Source organism: Vulpes lagopus, chromosome 8 (genome assembly GCF_018345385.1).
Source record: "Vulpes lagopus strain Blue_001 chromosome 8, ASM1834538v1, whole genome shotgun sequence".
NCBI classification, from domain to species: domain Eukaryota; kingdom Metazoa; phylum Chordata; class Mammalia; order Carnivora; family Canidae; genus Vulpes; species Vulpes lagopus.
The window spans coordinates 29,449,592-29,465,714 of NC_054831.1; the positions used below are offsets into that span (position 1 = coordinate 29,449,592).

The 16,123-nt window shown below is 33.2% G+C and overlaps 1 non-coding gene and 1 pseudogene across 1 annotated transcript; both read left to right on the forward strand.

Annotated features, from left to right (window-relative positions):
• Positions 1–9,735: 9,735 nt before the first annotated feature.
• Positions 9,736–9,838, forward strand: LOC121498323. The gene has a single exon (XR_005989711.1). It is a non-coding gene; the product is annotated as a U6 spliceosomal RNA (small nuclear RNA).
• Positions 9,839–11,794: 1,956 nt separating this feature from the next.
• Positions 11,795–12,801, forward strand: LOC121497926 (annotated as a pseudogene).
• Positions 12,802–16,123: the final 3,322 nt, after the last annotated feature.

Genomic DNA, 16,123 nt, shown 5'->3' on the forward strand with positions numbered 1-16,123 from the left:
TTTCAGTATCTTACATAATTTTAATAACATAGCCTTATTTTTTACAGTGAGAAATTGTTTCCTTAAATGACTATTTCTTAGTACTATACTTCATTATATGTTGAAGCTTCTTAGGTACAAAGAAAATGCCCTCACCTCAATCCATTATTATAATCAATAAGAAACTTATCACTTTTAAAATAACTGTAATTATTTTAATACTTCATAATGCTGGTATTTTTGTGGTTTCTGCAAACCACGAAAGTAATATTTTTCAACTTCAGTAGGTATGAAATAAGTTACCTTTGTTCTGAATACAATTTCATAAATTTTCCATATGGGTAAGATAAACTATTCAAATAAAACATAAGAATTTTGAAAAAATCATAATGAATTTTCTTTCAGCTTCCCAGTGGCTAAAAGACATATAGAGGGGACAATCTAGGGGACAATTTAAGAGGAGTGGCAAAACAATAATGAGAACTTTAAGAAGATTACATCTTAAATCAAACAAAGATGCTTATTTGAACTATATAAGGCTGAAATAAAAGAATAACTTTTATCATTAATTCCACTGGCTAACATATAAGCAGGATATATAACTTTTCCATAAGAATTAATATGCCAAAGACATATTTATATAGTAAAGCTTTACGTGAACAATAAGAATATAGTTGTTTCACTGAATCCAAGAGTACATTAAAAGAATTATGGGCACCTGGGTGGCTCAGTGGTTGAACATCTGCTTTCAGCTCAGATCGTGATCCTGGGGTGCAGGGATAGAGTCCTGCATTGGGCTCCCTAAAGGGAGTCTGCTTCTACCTCTGCCTATGTCTCTGCCTCTCTCTGTCTCTCATGAATAAATAAATAAAATCTTAAAAAAAAATGATTCACCATGGCCAAGTGGGATTTATTCCTGGGCTGGTTCAATATTCACAAACCAATCAGTCTGATACACTACATTAATAAAGAAAGGATAAGAACCATATGATACTCTAAACAGATATAGAAAAAATTTGACAAAAAAGAGCATCCATTCTTGATAAAAACCTTCAACAAAGGAGGGATAAAAGGAACATATTCGATGCTATAAAGGCCATATATGAAAGTCCCACTGCTAATATCATCAGTGGGTGGGTGTGGGGGGGTGGGACAGAGCTTTTCCTCTAATGTCAGGAACAAGACGGGGATGTCCACTCTCACCAATACTATTTAACATGATAGTTTAAGTATTAGTTTCAGCAATCAGACAACAAAGAGAAATAAAAGCCTTCCAAAACAGCAAGGAAGAAGTCAAACTTTCACTGTTTGTAAATGATGTGATACTCTATGTAGAAAGCCTGAATAATTCCACCAAAAATGTGCTAGAATTGATACACAAATTTAGTAAAATCACAGGATACAAAATCAATATACAGAAACCTGTTGCATTTCTACACACAAATAATGAAGCAGCAGGAAAAGAAATCAAGGAATCAATCCCATTTACAATTGCACCAAAAACATTATGATACCTAGGAATAAACTTAACCAAAGAGATAAAAGATCTGTACTCTGAAAACTATAAAACATCAATGAAAGAAAGTGAAGATGACATAAAGAAATAGAAAAGCATGGAATGTTTTTGAATAGAAAAGCATGGATTGGAAAAACAAATATTGTCAAAATTTTTATATTACTCAAAGCAATCTACAAATTTAATGCAATCACAATCAAAATACTACCAGCATTTTTCATAGAGCTGGAACAAAAAACCCTAAAATTTGTATGGAACCACAAAAGACCCCAAATAGCCAAAGCAATCTTGAAAAACAAAAGCAAAGCTGGAGGCATCACAATTCTGGACTTCAAGCTGTATTACAAAGCTGTGATCATCAAGACAGTATGCTACTGGCACAAAAACAGACATATAGATCAATGGAACAGAATATAGAACCCAGAAATGGATCCACAGCTGTATGGGCAATTAATCTATGACAAAGCAGGAAAGAATATCTAATGGAAAAAGTCTCTTCAATAAATGGTGTTGGGAAAACTGGACAGTGACATGCAAAAGAATGAGATTTGTCCACTTATACCATGCACAAAAATAAATTCAAAATGGATGAAAAACCTAAATGTGAGACCGGAAACCATCAAAATCCTAGAGGAGAACACAGGCAGCTACCTCTCTGACCTCAGCCATAACACCTTCTTATAAGTCATGTCTCCTGAGACAAGGGAAACAAAAGCAAAAATGAACTACTGGTACTTCATCAAGATAAAAGGCTTCTGCACAACAAAGAAAACAATCAACAAAACTAAAAGGCAACCTACAGAGTGGGATAAGATATTTGCAAATGACATATCTGACAAAGGGTTAGTGTCCAAAATCTATAAAGAACTTAATCAAATGTAACACCTGAAAAAATAATCAAGTTAAAAAATGGGGAGAAGATACAAACAGACATTTTTCCAAAAAAAGACATCCAAATGGCTAATAGATAAAAAGATGTTTAACATCATTCATCATCAGGGAGATGCAAATCAAAACTATATTGAGATACCATCCTCAAAATAGATGAAATTAACAACACAGGAAGCATGTTGGCAACTATGTGGAGAAAGGGGAACCCTCTTAAACTGTTGGTGGGAAGGCAAATGGTGCAGTCACTCTGGAAAACAGTGTGGAGGTTAAAAATAGAACTATCCTAAGACCCAGAAATTATACTACTAGATATTTACTAAAGGATACAAAATTAGTGATTCGAGGGAACACATGCACCCTGATATTTATAGCAGCCGTATCAACAATTGCCAAATATAAAAAGATCAGAAATGTCTATTGACTGATAAATGGATAAAGAAGAGGTTTTATATATATATATATATATATATATATATATATATATATATATATATATAAAGAGAGAGAGAGAGAGAGAGAGATACCATATGATTTCATTCATACGTGGAATTTAGGAACTAAAACAGATGAACAAAGGGGAAAGGAAAAAGAGAAAACAAATGGTAAGAGACTTTCAACTATAGAGAAAAAGCTGGAGGTTGATGGAGAGAAGTGGGCAGGGGATGGGCTAAATGGGTGATGGGTACTAAGGAAGGCATTCATGACAAGCAAAGGGTTTTGTATGTAAGTGAGGAATCACTAAATCCTACTCTTGACACTAATAATACACTGTACATTAACTAGCTAGAAATTAAACAAAAACTTAAACATTAAAAAAATTGAAGTAACTGCTCAGGGGCAGTATACATGAAGGCTTGATTGGCCTGTTCAATCTTCAACTAAATTGAGAACTTTCAAAATTTATAAGTTCCTGCACACTCCTGCCTTGTGTCTATCATAGTGTCCTGCTCATGGTAAGTGAGACAATGATTATTTCATTTATAGTCAGCTTTCATACCCACAGAAATACAATATTGACGATTAGATTTGCCCAAATCTCATTTAATCTCACTTCAGTAGACAGAAGAAAAGGTTCAACTTAGAGATTAAAAATAAAAGAATAATTAGAAGAGAAATCAATACGTCAGGGAAGCCATTACAAAAATATGTATATTAAAATTTCTGGTTCAATCTAGTGATTATCTTTCTCTTTCTTTTAATTCTTCCTTAGCCTACCACAAAAATTTAACAGATGTTATATGTAATTAAGCATGTGCAAGGATTCTGAAACGTCATTGGCCTTTCATGATTGCAGTTGGAATAGAAATCAAAAACTCTGAAGCTCATGCTCTTAAAAATGTCTTTGAGAATTCTTCTTCCTGGGAAGCACTCACCGGCAGCCATCCTCTTTTCAACACCCTTATTCTCTTGTTCTCTTGCCAATAATGTTTCCTTTCCTCCTTTAAAAGCCTCAAGGAAGCCAAATTTACAAATTATCTCTTTTTCGCATACCATTCTTGGCTCTCTAAAACTATAGTTTCCTAAATTTAGACTTTACTGTGCATGCCTTTTTGTAGTGTTTAAATCCTAAACTCTCTCTCTCTCTCTCCACTCACACACATGCACACACCATATTCTTGGCTTTGACCAAAGAATCATCTGTCCTTGAATTTGCTCATTTATCACTGACCCAAAGCTTCCCCTGTTGTCATTGTTTTCTTTTGTTTCTTCTGGTGCTATTATTAGATGGCTTTTACTTGAAATTACAGCTATTTCCCTAGTATGGCATACATTATGGCACACAATATTCAAATGATCCTTATTGTTTTGGGAAGTAGGATGGGTTTCGGGGGTTGGATTTTTTTTTTTTTTTTTTTTTTTTGCTTTTCTTTTTTTGAGGGGAGAAAGGAAGCTTAATAATCAGGTTGTATTCTATTCTGTTCAAGTTAATTGCCTCCTCTGACCTAAGGGATGGGGATGGGGTGGTGCTGAGACAGCTAACCATATGACTATGAAATTGATAGTCATTATTGCCTAAACATAATATTGTAATGCTTTGCCATCTTGCTGAAAACTGAAGGAGCTTCTTTGGTGTGAGCTGAAGTGGGTCAACCAGGAGTAGCATGCCCTGAGAAAAAAAGGAACACCCCAAAGCACAGCTTCCAATAATGTATCCCTGCTGGGAAATCAGAACATTAACTATAGAGCCCTGGCTATTACAATCAGAGATAAAATGGGTATTTTTGATCTATAGCTATAGGCTGATTGTGAGGGAAAAAAGCAGGATTTCAAAGACTGTCAGGTTCTGCCAACACTGGCTGCAATTTCAAATCTAAGAAAAATCTTTAGAGCTAATACTATAATTGTGTTAGCAATTTCTGTACACAAAGGCCACTAAAATATTCCAAGTGGAATCTTAAAAAGAATAATATATGTTCCTCAGTTATTCAAATTAAAGAAAATAAATCTATTTCTGCTACAATTTCTGCTACCATAAGTTATAATTCTATTAATATGGCTGTATATCATAGGCACAGATTTGTATATATACAAAGCAGGTTGAAATTTTTAAAAGTTAAATAGGAATTTTAAAAACTCTTTTGGTACTTAATATTCAATGTATCTGGTAATGATTGACAGATGAAGAGTTTAAAATGACCTGTATCTCTTCATTGTTTTAATTTTATCTAGTTTTATTGATTTGTCCATTAAAGTTTTCTTCTTCAATGTAACCATTTCTGAAAAATAAATCCATAATATGCCATAAAACCACAGGTTCAAAGCATGAAGTATAATATAGAGGGCTTAAATATGAAAATTCTCATCTATAAAAAACCTTGTTGAAATTGTCTCCCATTTAAGATTTTCCCAAATGACACACTAATTTCCAAAGAGACACAAAGAGCAGAACCCCATCTCAAGTCCCACCACAAGATGTCTTTAGGGCCATTAAGCACAACTGCTTTGCCTGGATGGACTAGAATGCTATTTTGTTTCCTCCGAATTTTGAGCATTATTGGTTGCTTGAATCTCACATAACTAAGGACATGTATATTATAAAGGAAAAGGAATCAAATATAAAATTCCTATTCCTTTTACTAATTCTCAGATATGTTAACATGCCAATGTGACAAGTAGTTAATATACTTCTCTTTCAAAGTTAATTACAAATAACCAGCCCACAAAAATATATTTTAGTGGAAGATACAGATAATGTAACCTGAATCAGGCTCTCACTAATTAGATTTTCTACTGAGAGATAGAAAATAAAAAAGAATCATTGATATCAGAGTTTGGGACCTCATAACTGACATTATCCAAAGAAAATTTTAAGGCACCTAGACTCCAATAAATGATATAAAAACATCAGCATCAACTAAATCTTTGGTAAAATTTTTTTTAAATGAAGTATATCTACATAAAAGTGCTCAATGAATTATCATGAAGTAAGGGTATTCATATAATCAGAAACTACATCAAGAAAAATTATATTTACATATTTATATCCAGAGACCTCTTCCAGTAATCATCAACTCTCTTTTTCCAAGATAATTAACTACTCTCCAGACTTATAACCCATTTATTAGTAGGCCCTAATTTTTCAATTTATGTATGTGGAATTATATGGTCAGAATTTGCTGCATAATTTGAGATACTCAGTCCAAAATGAAAAGCTGGGATGCCTGCTCAAAATGCATTAAGAACTTCAAGATGGTGACAGTAAAACATTAAGCCAAGTGGCGGCCCTGTGTAACTACAGTGGTTGCATACTCACAAAGCCAACTCTGTATACAACACATATTTTTATATTTGTGTAGTTTTTCCCTCTCATTTAATTGTGAAATTCATCAACGCTGTTCTAAATTGTGTGCTCTTATTTCTTCATTGGTATTATAGCATAGTTTGCCATTATGTGAAAATAATTTATCTATCATCTCTATGAAAATTTGTGTTGTTTCCAATTATAAGTACACTGATATTGTCAATAATTAAAAATTTAGAGGTCCCTGGGTGGTGCAGTTGATTAAGCACCCAACTCTTGGTGTAAGTTCAGGTCATGATCTCAGGGCCATGAGGTCACGACCCACATTGTGTTCCAAGTTCAGCAAGGAGGCTGCTATAATTTCTCTTTCCCTCTCCCTCCACCCCTCCCTGAGCTTGCTCTGTGTCAAATAAATAAATCCTTAAAAATAAATAAATTAACATTTCCTTTAAAAATAATTAAACATTTAAACAATTTAAAAACTGTTAAGATAATTAAACAAAGAAGCCATTAGATTAAGGTCCCTCTAATTTCTTAGCAACCTAAGTAAAGAAACCCAAATCTAAGCATGTAAATATGTCAAGGTTAAGAAATCAAACTTAAGGACAACCAATCACAAACAGCCCAACTAGGTTTTCCCAAAAAAGGAAACTCCTTAAGCTATAGTCAATGAAATACATCCCTTTTTGCTTCCACATCTTGTCTGTAAACATTATTCCCCTATTGTCTAAGGGTGGAGTGCTCCTAACCACTTCCAGTTTGGTGCTTCCCAATTCAAATCTATGTTTGGCCAAGTAAACTAAAAAATACTAATATTCCTCAAATTATCTTTATCAATAGTCTTGTGCATATATTTTGATGGATATTTGCACCTATTTCCATTGGGCTTTTACTGAAGAGTGGAATTTCTGTATATAGTGAATCTGTAAATCACATCTACTAAAATTGTATTTAGTAGATATTGCCAAACAAGTTTCCATGGTTTTGGAATGAGTTCAAACTCTCATTATTCCTAACTTGGCGGTTGATTTGATAATGAATTACTTAATTTCATCTTGCCTTCCCTGCAAATGTTAAATTAATCATATGATTTTTAAAATTTATTTTATTAATGTTAAAATATCATCCTATATATAAATCTTACACTAAACTTGCACTCCTGCAATTAACTCTGATTGGTTATGATGTATTACCCTTTTTACATAACACTGTACTTATTTAGCTAAAATATTGCTTAGGATTTTTGAATCTATGTTTATGGATAAAACTGACTAATAAGCCAACTTTCTTGTAACTTCCTTTCCAGGTTTTATAGTAATGTTATTATGTACTCATAAAAAACATTGAATGATTCTCTTAAAGAATATCAAGTAAAATATCAAGTAAAGAATATTGTAATGCTTGGTATTTAGTTTGCTTTGTTAAATTAACAATTGAAAACTTTTGGATCTAGATTTTTATTTTTGAGAAAACTTTTGATACAAATTCAATTTCTCTACCAGATATTAGATTACATGGATTCTTAAAAAATATTTTATTTATTCATGAGAGACAGAGAGAGAGAGAGAGAGAGGTGGGATACAGGCAGAAAGAGAAGGAGGCTCCATGCAGGGAGCCGACACGGGACTTGATCCTGGGTCTCTAGGATCACACCCTAGGCTGATCACACCCTGCAGGCACTAAACCATTGAGCCAATGGTTTAGTGCTGCCCAATTACATGGATTTTTAATTTCTCTTTTAGTTAGTCACAATAGATGTGTTTTTCTAAATTTGACACATATGCTCCAAATTTTGGTCTTTCTTTCCAGACACTTTCCAGGAGTTTATCACTTTTTTAAGCTATTTCAAATAACTATGTTTCTGCTTTGTTGAGCCCATCTCAAGTAAATTTAATTTCAGTTTTATTAATTGATGCTCTTATTGCTACTATGTTTTCCCTTTTACTTTATGAAATTAATTAGTTCTACTTCTCATTATGTTTTCCAGATATAGGATGAGGTCATTAAATGTTATGTATTTTCAACATACGCATGTAAAACACAGCTCTACTTATAGCCCACAAGATTTGATTACCGCTTATAATCATTCAATTACAAATATTTTGTAATTTCTATGAGTGTGCTTTGATCTATGAATTTCTAAACAACTGAGGATTTCAAGTTGACTTTATTCCCATTTAAGAAATACTCTGATATTCCTTGAAATTGTCGAGTCTTTATTTATGGTGCAGTGTTTAGTCAATTTTGATTAATTATTCACACACATTTGAACACCTTGTGTACTCTTTAAATGTTGGTTGAATGCTATTTCTCTATTTGTCAGGCTTGTTAATTTTGTCCTTCATATTTTCTCTATTCTTATTGATTTTCTATATTTGCTCCATGAACTTTGAAGAAAGCTATGTTAAAAAAAAAAAGAGGATCCAGTTCTAGTTATCTCCTAAAGGATATAACATTTAATTATTAATTATAGGGTTAAAATATGTTAAGAGAAATATTTAAAACAATTGGGAGAGACCTAAAAATAAGGGAAAAATTAGGGAGGATTTAATTTTTGAGTGATGGTAATTCACTGATTAATCCAACTTTTTATCACCTTTTCCCCTTTAGTCTATATAGTACATGGCACCTCAAAATACAGAAGATTAGCTTATTGATATGATATATCAAATAACAAAATTCAGAGGTCCCAGAGCAGATATAAACTAAGAAAGTCCTGGAATATAAAGAGCTACAGAGGATTGTGCCTGACATCTGGATATAAACACCCATCAAAACTGTGAATGCCCCATGAATAGTGCTTGGTTTGGTAAGATTCACAGTATTCCAAAGGAAAGCAAGCGGTAGAAGGTTTAAAAAGCTGATAATTCTGCTGGCTGCCAGGGCAGAAGAGAAAGAGTTTGGAGTTTGAATAGCACAAGTTAGAGAAGCAAAGCGCACACTCTGAGGTTTCATTTAAAAGCATTCCAAAAGGTCCATGCTTAGAAGACACTGTCCCAGAATTAAGGGACTCATTGAGAACAAAGAGCAAAACTGAAACAGACTTATCTGATGTATCTCCACACAAAAAGGATCAGTTCTTAATTTATCTGACTTCTGGAACAAAACTCAACACTGTTAAAAGACAGATAACAAAATTCAGAGTCTTTATAATGTATATTTGCTGATAAGCAAAATAAATAGAAAGTTTTTTAACACATAAAGGCACAGGAAAATGACAGCCATTGTTCAAGATTAAAAAAAAAAAAAAAAACCACAGAAAACAAACAAGAAAACAAGCCCAGAGATGACTCAGATGATTCCAATATTGAAATTAACAGATAAAAATTTTATATTCCCTGTTGTAAATACAGTCAATAACATAAGTGAAACCAAGATTAAAATAATTGAATAGATTTAGAATCCTAGCATTGATATGGTTAGTGTAAAAATAATTATGTTGAAATTCTAGATAGGACTATTACAATGCTTGAAATGAAAAATTCATTAAATAGGCTTAATAGAAGATGAGAGAGGATGACAAAATGATCAGTGAAATTGTAGACAGATTAATAGATATCCAATTTGAATAATAGGGGAAATATTTTTTTTAAGTAGTTTTGTTTTTGTGCTTACTTCAGCAACACATATACTAAAACTAAAACAATGCAGAGATTAGCATGGCCCCTGCACAGGATGACACATAAATTGGTTCAGTGTTCTATATTTTGAAAGAAACAAAAAAAACAAAGTCAGTTCTGTTTTGACATGTGAGGCAACATTAAGTGGTCCAATATGCATGTAATAGAATCCAAGAAGTAACTCTTTGTAAACAGACTGACGATTTTTACTACAGAAATATAATGGACTTTGCTTGCTTTAAAATGTTTTTTTAGGAAAACAAATCTGGTCTGTCTTCATTTCTTATTGAAAAAAATAAAAGCCAAAATAGTAAAATAAGAACAACAACAACAAAAACACTTGGCTTATGGAGTAAGTGAATTTGGAAGAATGGGAAGTAGTCATATAGATCTCTTTTTCGTGGGTTGCTTTTAACAAAGTATTGAACTGAGGAGAATCAAAATGTAAATGGCTTCCTTTGAGAATAGTATTTCTCTATACATCATGGTAATGATGTATATATACATATATGTGTAAATATGTATGTTTATACATATATTTCTCCTTTGTAATCTCCATAGTAATACTCCTTGGGATTTTTAAAAGACCATTTTACTTCCAGTCATATAATATTACATGTAAATTGAAAGACTGGGCACAGTAAATATGAGTAGGAAATTTAATGTTTACATTTGGAGAGTTGTTAAAGTTTTGTTGGTATTTTTTTTTCTTATTTGATTTAAGTTATGAAGGTTGGCATTTCCCATTTTATAAGCTAACATGGAGATTAAGAAACGTAATAACTAAGGTGAGCACATACTTTAGTATCTAAGCCAAGATAGTTTTTAGAGTAAAAGTAGGTGCTATTAACATATTCCTCAGAGTAACATACAAAAACTAAGACTATCCAAGAAAATTGGGATATATGGTCATCGTATTATAGTATTCATTCTATAACTAACATATTTTTGTCATCAATATGAAGTTCCTAAGTATGTTACACATCTATCACCATAATTCTAAAGATTTTAAACATTAAAATCTTCTTCATTAGATTCATAGTGAGTCTTTATATTCAGCTAGTATTTGCTTATAAATTTTCCTTTGGGGGCACCTGGGTGGCTCAGTGGTTGAGCGTCTGCCTTTGGCTGAAGTTGTGATCTCGGGTCCTGAGATTGAGTCCTACATCTGGCTCCCTGCATGGAGCCTGCTTCTCCCTCTGCTTATGTGTCTGCCTCTTTCTCTGTGTCTCTCATGATTAAATGAATAAAATCTTAAAAAAGAAAAGAAAGTTCTCTTCTTTAAAAATATAATAAAATAAAATAAATTTTCCTTTGTTAGCCAATTAGATGTGTTATATCATATACACTGCCAATTAATATATACAGGTAGCACTGACTCTATACCAGGTGCTGTTTTAAGTGCTTTAGTTATATTAGTTAATTTAACCTTGTCAGCAATCCAGTGCTTAGTTATTATTACTAAGTCTATCTCCAGATGAGAAAACAAAGGTATTGGCTGACTGTTGCTCATGATTCCACTGGACTATTCCATAATCTGAACCCAGGCTTTCCATTTGCCTAAAGATTGTGCCTTTTCTCTACCAGAACAGTACCATCTATCTATCCATCAATGATACAGCAAGATCTCTGACATTTTATTCCTCTCTGAGAGACAATTTCATTTTTATTTGTTTTTTAAATATTTTATTTATTTATTTGAGAGAGTGAGAGTGCACACCAACAGGGGGAAGGGCAGAGGGAGAGGGAGAAGCAGACTCTGGTGAGCAGGGAGTGCAACACAGGGCTCCATTCCCGGACCCTGGGATCATGACCTCAGATGCTTAACTGAGTCACCCAGAAGCCCCTTTATTTATTTTCGAATATTTTATTTTTAAGAAATCTCTACTCCCAATTGGGGGCTCAAATCCACAACCCTGATATCAAAAGTCTCATGTTCCACTAACTGAGTCAACCAGGCACCTTTCAATTTTGTTTTTAGAAATAATAGACTAGGAGTTGGAGCCGCTGCTGCCACTCACCACCCAACGTGCACTCCCGATTCCTTTTGGTTCTAAGTCCAAAATGGCAACGATCAAGGATCAGCTGATACAGAATCTTCTTAAGGAAGATTATATCCCCCAGAATAAGATTACAGTTGTTGGGGTTCGTGCTGTCAGCATGGCTTGTGCCACCAGTATTAGTGAAGGACTTGGCAGGTGAATTCACTCTTGTTGATGTCATGAAACACAAATTGAAGGGAGAGATGATGGATCTCCAGCACAGCAGCCTTTTCCTTAGAACACCAAAAATTGTCCCTGGCAAAGATAATAATGTGACTGCAAACTCCAAACTGGTTATTATCATGGCTGGGGCATGTCAGCAAGAAGGAGAAAGTTGTCTTAGTTTGGTCCAGGTTAACATGAACATCTTTACATTCATCATTCCTAATATTGTCAAATACAGCCCAAACTGCAAGTTGCTTATTGTTTCCAATCCAGTGGATAACTTGACCTATGTGGCTTGGAAGATAAACGGTTGTTCCAAAAACCACGTTATTGGAAGTAGTTGCAATCTGGATTCAGCCCGGTTCCATTACCTAATGTGGGAAAGGCTGGGAGTTCACCCATTAAGCTGTCATGGGTGGGTCCTTGGAGACCATGGAGACTCCAGTATGCCTGTATGGAGTGGAGTAAATGTTGCTGGTGTCTCTCTGAAGAATGCACCCTGACTTAGGCACTGATGCAGATGAGGAACAGTGGAAAGAGTTTCACAAACAGGTGGTTGACAGTGCCTATGAGGTGATCAAACTGAAAGGCTACACTTCCTGGGCCATTGGACTGTCTGTGGCAGAAATGGCAGAAAGTATAATGAAGAATCTTGGCGGGTGCATCCAATTTCTACCATAATTAAGGGTCTCTACGGAATAAAAGATGTCCTCCTTAGTGTTCCTTGCATCTTGGGACAGAATGGATTCCGATGTTGTGAAGGTGACTCTAACTCCTGAGGAAGAGGCCCGTTTGAATAAGAGTGCAGATACACTGTGGTGGATCCAAAAGGAGCTGCAGTTTTAAAATTTTCTAATGTTCCATGTCACTTTCTAGACTACAAGATTTTAGCTGGAGGTTGTGTATATTGTCCTTATTATCTGACCGGTCTCTCAAGTAGTAATATTAAAATGACCTAAGAAAAACATCAGTTTCCTAAAGTTACAAATGGGAATGGTTCACAAAACCCTGCAGTTATATCCTGATGCTGGATGATACCTGTCTTGTGTAGTCCTAAATTTGTTAATGTAATATAGTTTTACTATCTCAGAGTCACCACCGCCAATGTCACATATGCTGCAGTTACTCCTCAAACCAGTGTATTTACTGTGTTCTGTAACTTCTGATTCCTTCACCTCAATACCCAACATGCCTAGTCCATTTTTTTTTCTTCAGTCACATCCTGGAATCCAATGTATAAATTCAGTATTGCATGTATTGTGCATAACTCTTCTAAAGGATCTTATTTTGTGTACTATGTATGTCAGAATATAGTGTACATTGCCATATAATGTAAAAAGACAATGCAACCAACTATCTGTCATACCAACTAAAATACCAAATAAATTTTGAACAGTGAAAAAAAAAAGAAATAATAGACCATAATACAATTTTGCAATGCATGATCTAAGCAGAAACATAGTATTTCATTAGTCAAGAGGTATGTAATGTATTTTAGTAGACTGAAAGACAATTTAAGAAATGTATCAAAAGTATGCTTGCTTTGATTCTTGCCTTTGCCACTTATCAACTGTATATTTTGAAAAAAACACATTTCTATGTATTGATTTGTTTTTCTGTAAAATAGGAATATTCTATGTACATATTTCATTTGTTGTCACATGGCTTTAATTACATAGTAAGTGAGAATAATGGTTGATAAACACCATTATCAAAAATGGTTTATAAATCTTCAATACATGTTCACTATTAATACTAGAGAATATTTCTAAAGTTTAATTAAACTTTACAAATATTTGATTTTACAAATATTCAAACTGTGGTTATTAGATGTTAGATATTATGCTAGACCCCAGCTATTGACAGTGATTTATAAGATGTCATCCTTGTTTTAAAGGAAGTCATAGATTTAAATAATTTTAAGATGACACCAGGCATATACTGCCAAACCAGCTTTTCCATATTATCATTCCAATTTGTGTTTCTTTTCCTTAAGTGAACAAGATTTTTTCAAATTTGAGACGCTTAAAATTTTGGCACATACTATCTATCCATAAATGATATAGAGAAATTATAAGGAAAATGTGACAAAAAGTATTGGAACTGAGAAAGTTTTAATAGACTTTTTCATACATTCCTTGCAGCTTTACTGATAAAAGTCAACAAATGTACAAGAAAAACAATAGCATACATATATATGTTGGGGTTAAAAAGATATGTATAAATAATATATATGACAAAAATAGCACAAAGTATGAAAGACGCAAAAAGAATTTATGCTTCAATCTCTCCAGCAACCATTAAAAATAATATAAAGATACATAGCAAAAAAGCCAATAAAGAATTGATTGATGTTAAGACAGTAACAATAATAATACTGAATTAGGCAAAAAACACATTTGTAAAAAAATAAAAAGTGGTATAGGTTAACAGAAATAGAGAATAAAGTGCAAGAGCTAAACCCAACTGTTTAAAAAAATAGATTAACTGTAAATGGACCTAAAACTTCCGATTTAAGGCAGAGACTGGGAGACTGGATACAAATACAGATGTAGGAACCAATGGTATGCTTTTATTATTTATTTATTTATTTGTTTATTTATTTTTTAACAATGGTATGCTTTTTAAAACAAATGCACATTAAATATTAAGGAAAAAAAAAGAGGAGAGGATGAAAGAATTTTACAGTGCAAAACATAATCATGTGAAAGCTGGTGTGGCTGTTACCATTAAGGAAATTTAATAAGATATATTTCATTATCTTGAAAGGTTTAATTCATCATGAAGATTGTGTGTGTGTGTATGTGTGTTTATGGATGACTTTCAAATATATGAAACAAAAACTAAGCAGAAAATTAAGATAAATCTGCAGTCACAGAGGGGAAATTCACCAACTCTCTCAGTAACTGATAGGACAACTAAAAATTTATTATTATATTTCTATTCTATTTCTATTTTATTTATATTATATATTTATGTATATATTTATATCTATTCTATTATTATAACATACAGAATACTTAAACAACTCTATGAACAAAACTCACTTAAAGATCTCAACATCTAACAGCCCTAGAATACATATTTTAAAAAATTATACACTGACTACTCATCAAGACAGAGCATATGGTGAGAAATGAAAACATATTACACTGAAAAAGATCAAACTTTAAGTCTACAATCAAAGAATTAAATTAGAAATCAATAAATACAATGAGGGAAAGCCTCAATATCTGCAATCTCAATAAAATATTTCTTCCTAATCATTTCATAAAACATATATCAAATAACACTAGAAAAATTGCCAACTAAAGGAATTTGAAAATACTGTATGAACATATGTGCGATTTAGCAAAAGCAATGTTTAGAAAGAAAAGCTTTAACATCTTGAAAGAAGAAGAAGGTTTAAATATTGATGGTCTGGAGGACTTATTGTTTCAGTCCCAATATGTGAAGAGCTTGAAAGTTGTCATTTCCAATGTATCAACAAGAAAAAAGCCATTTAAACATAGCCTACTTTATTTTTCAAGCCATGAGAACTAGAGTTGCAGAACAAACCACAACTCTAAAATCCGAAGACACAGGTAGGCACATTAAGAGAGCCACAGACAAGATCCATTTACTTTGAGTAGAAGTTGCTTAAGTCATAAACTAGTAGATAAATTTAAATGGCAATCCCAACAAACTGCTGGAGATTGGATGTGTATTAGTTTAAAAGTGAGAACTTCCTGGGAGCAGAGATGTCAGTGGTGTCCCCTACACTTTCACAGACTTTACCTCCAGAAATTCCATCAGGTATGATGGTAGAAGTCTGAGAAAGATACCCACCAGACACCAACAGGGGAAGAAGAGAAAGTGATTATTGTGGATTTCTTCTAAACTTCTCCATAAAAAGGCATAACCTTCAGGTTCTATTTTATTAGAGTCTGCCCTTAATCTATCTCCTAGCATTTCTGTCCCATCAAAGGGCTGGGTGGATGGAAAGGAATCTATACCAGTGGAAAAATAGTTTGAATGTCATAGTCTTTATGCACAGGACAACTAAAAGAATGAGTTTAATCATAGAACAATAGAAAACTTTCCCTCACCCACACCTGACCACCACATAAAAAAAGACCTTTGTAGAAAAACAATGGTACATAGCTAAAAGAGCTGTAACATGTAGTCT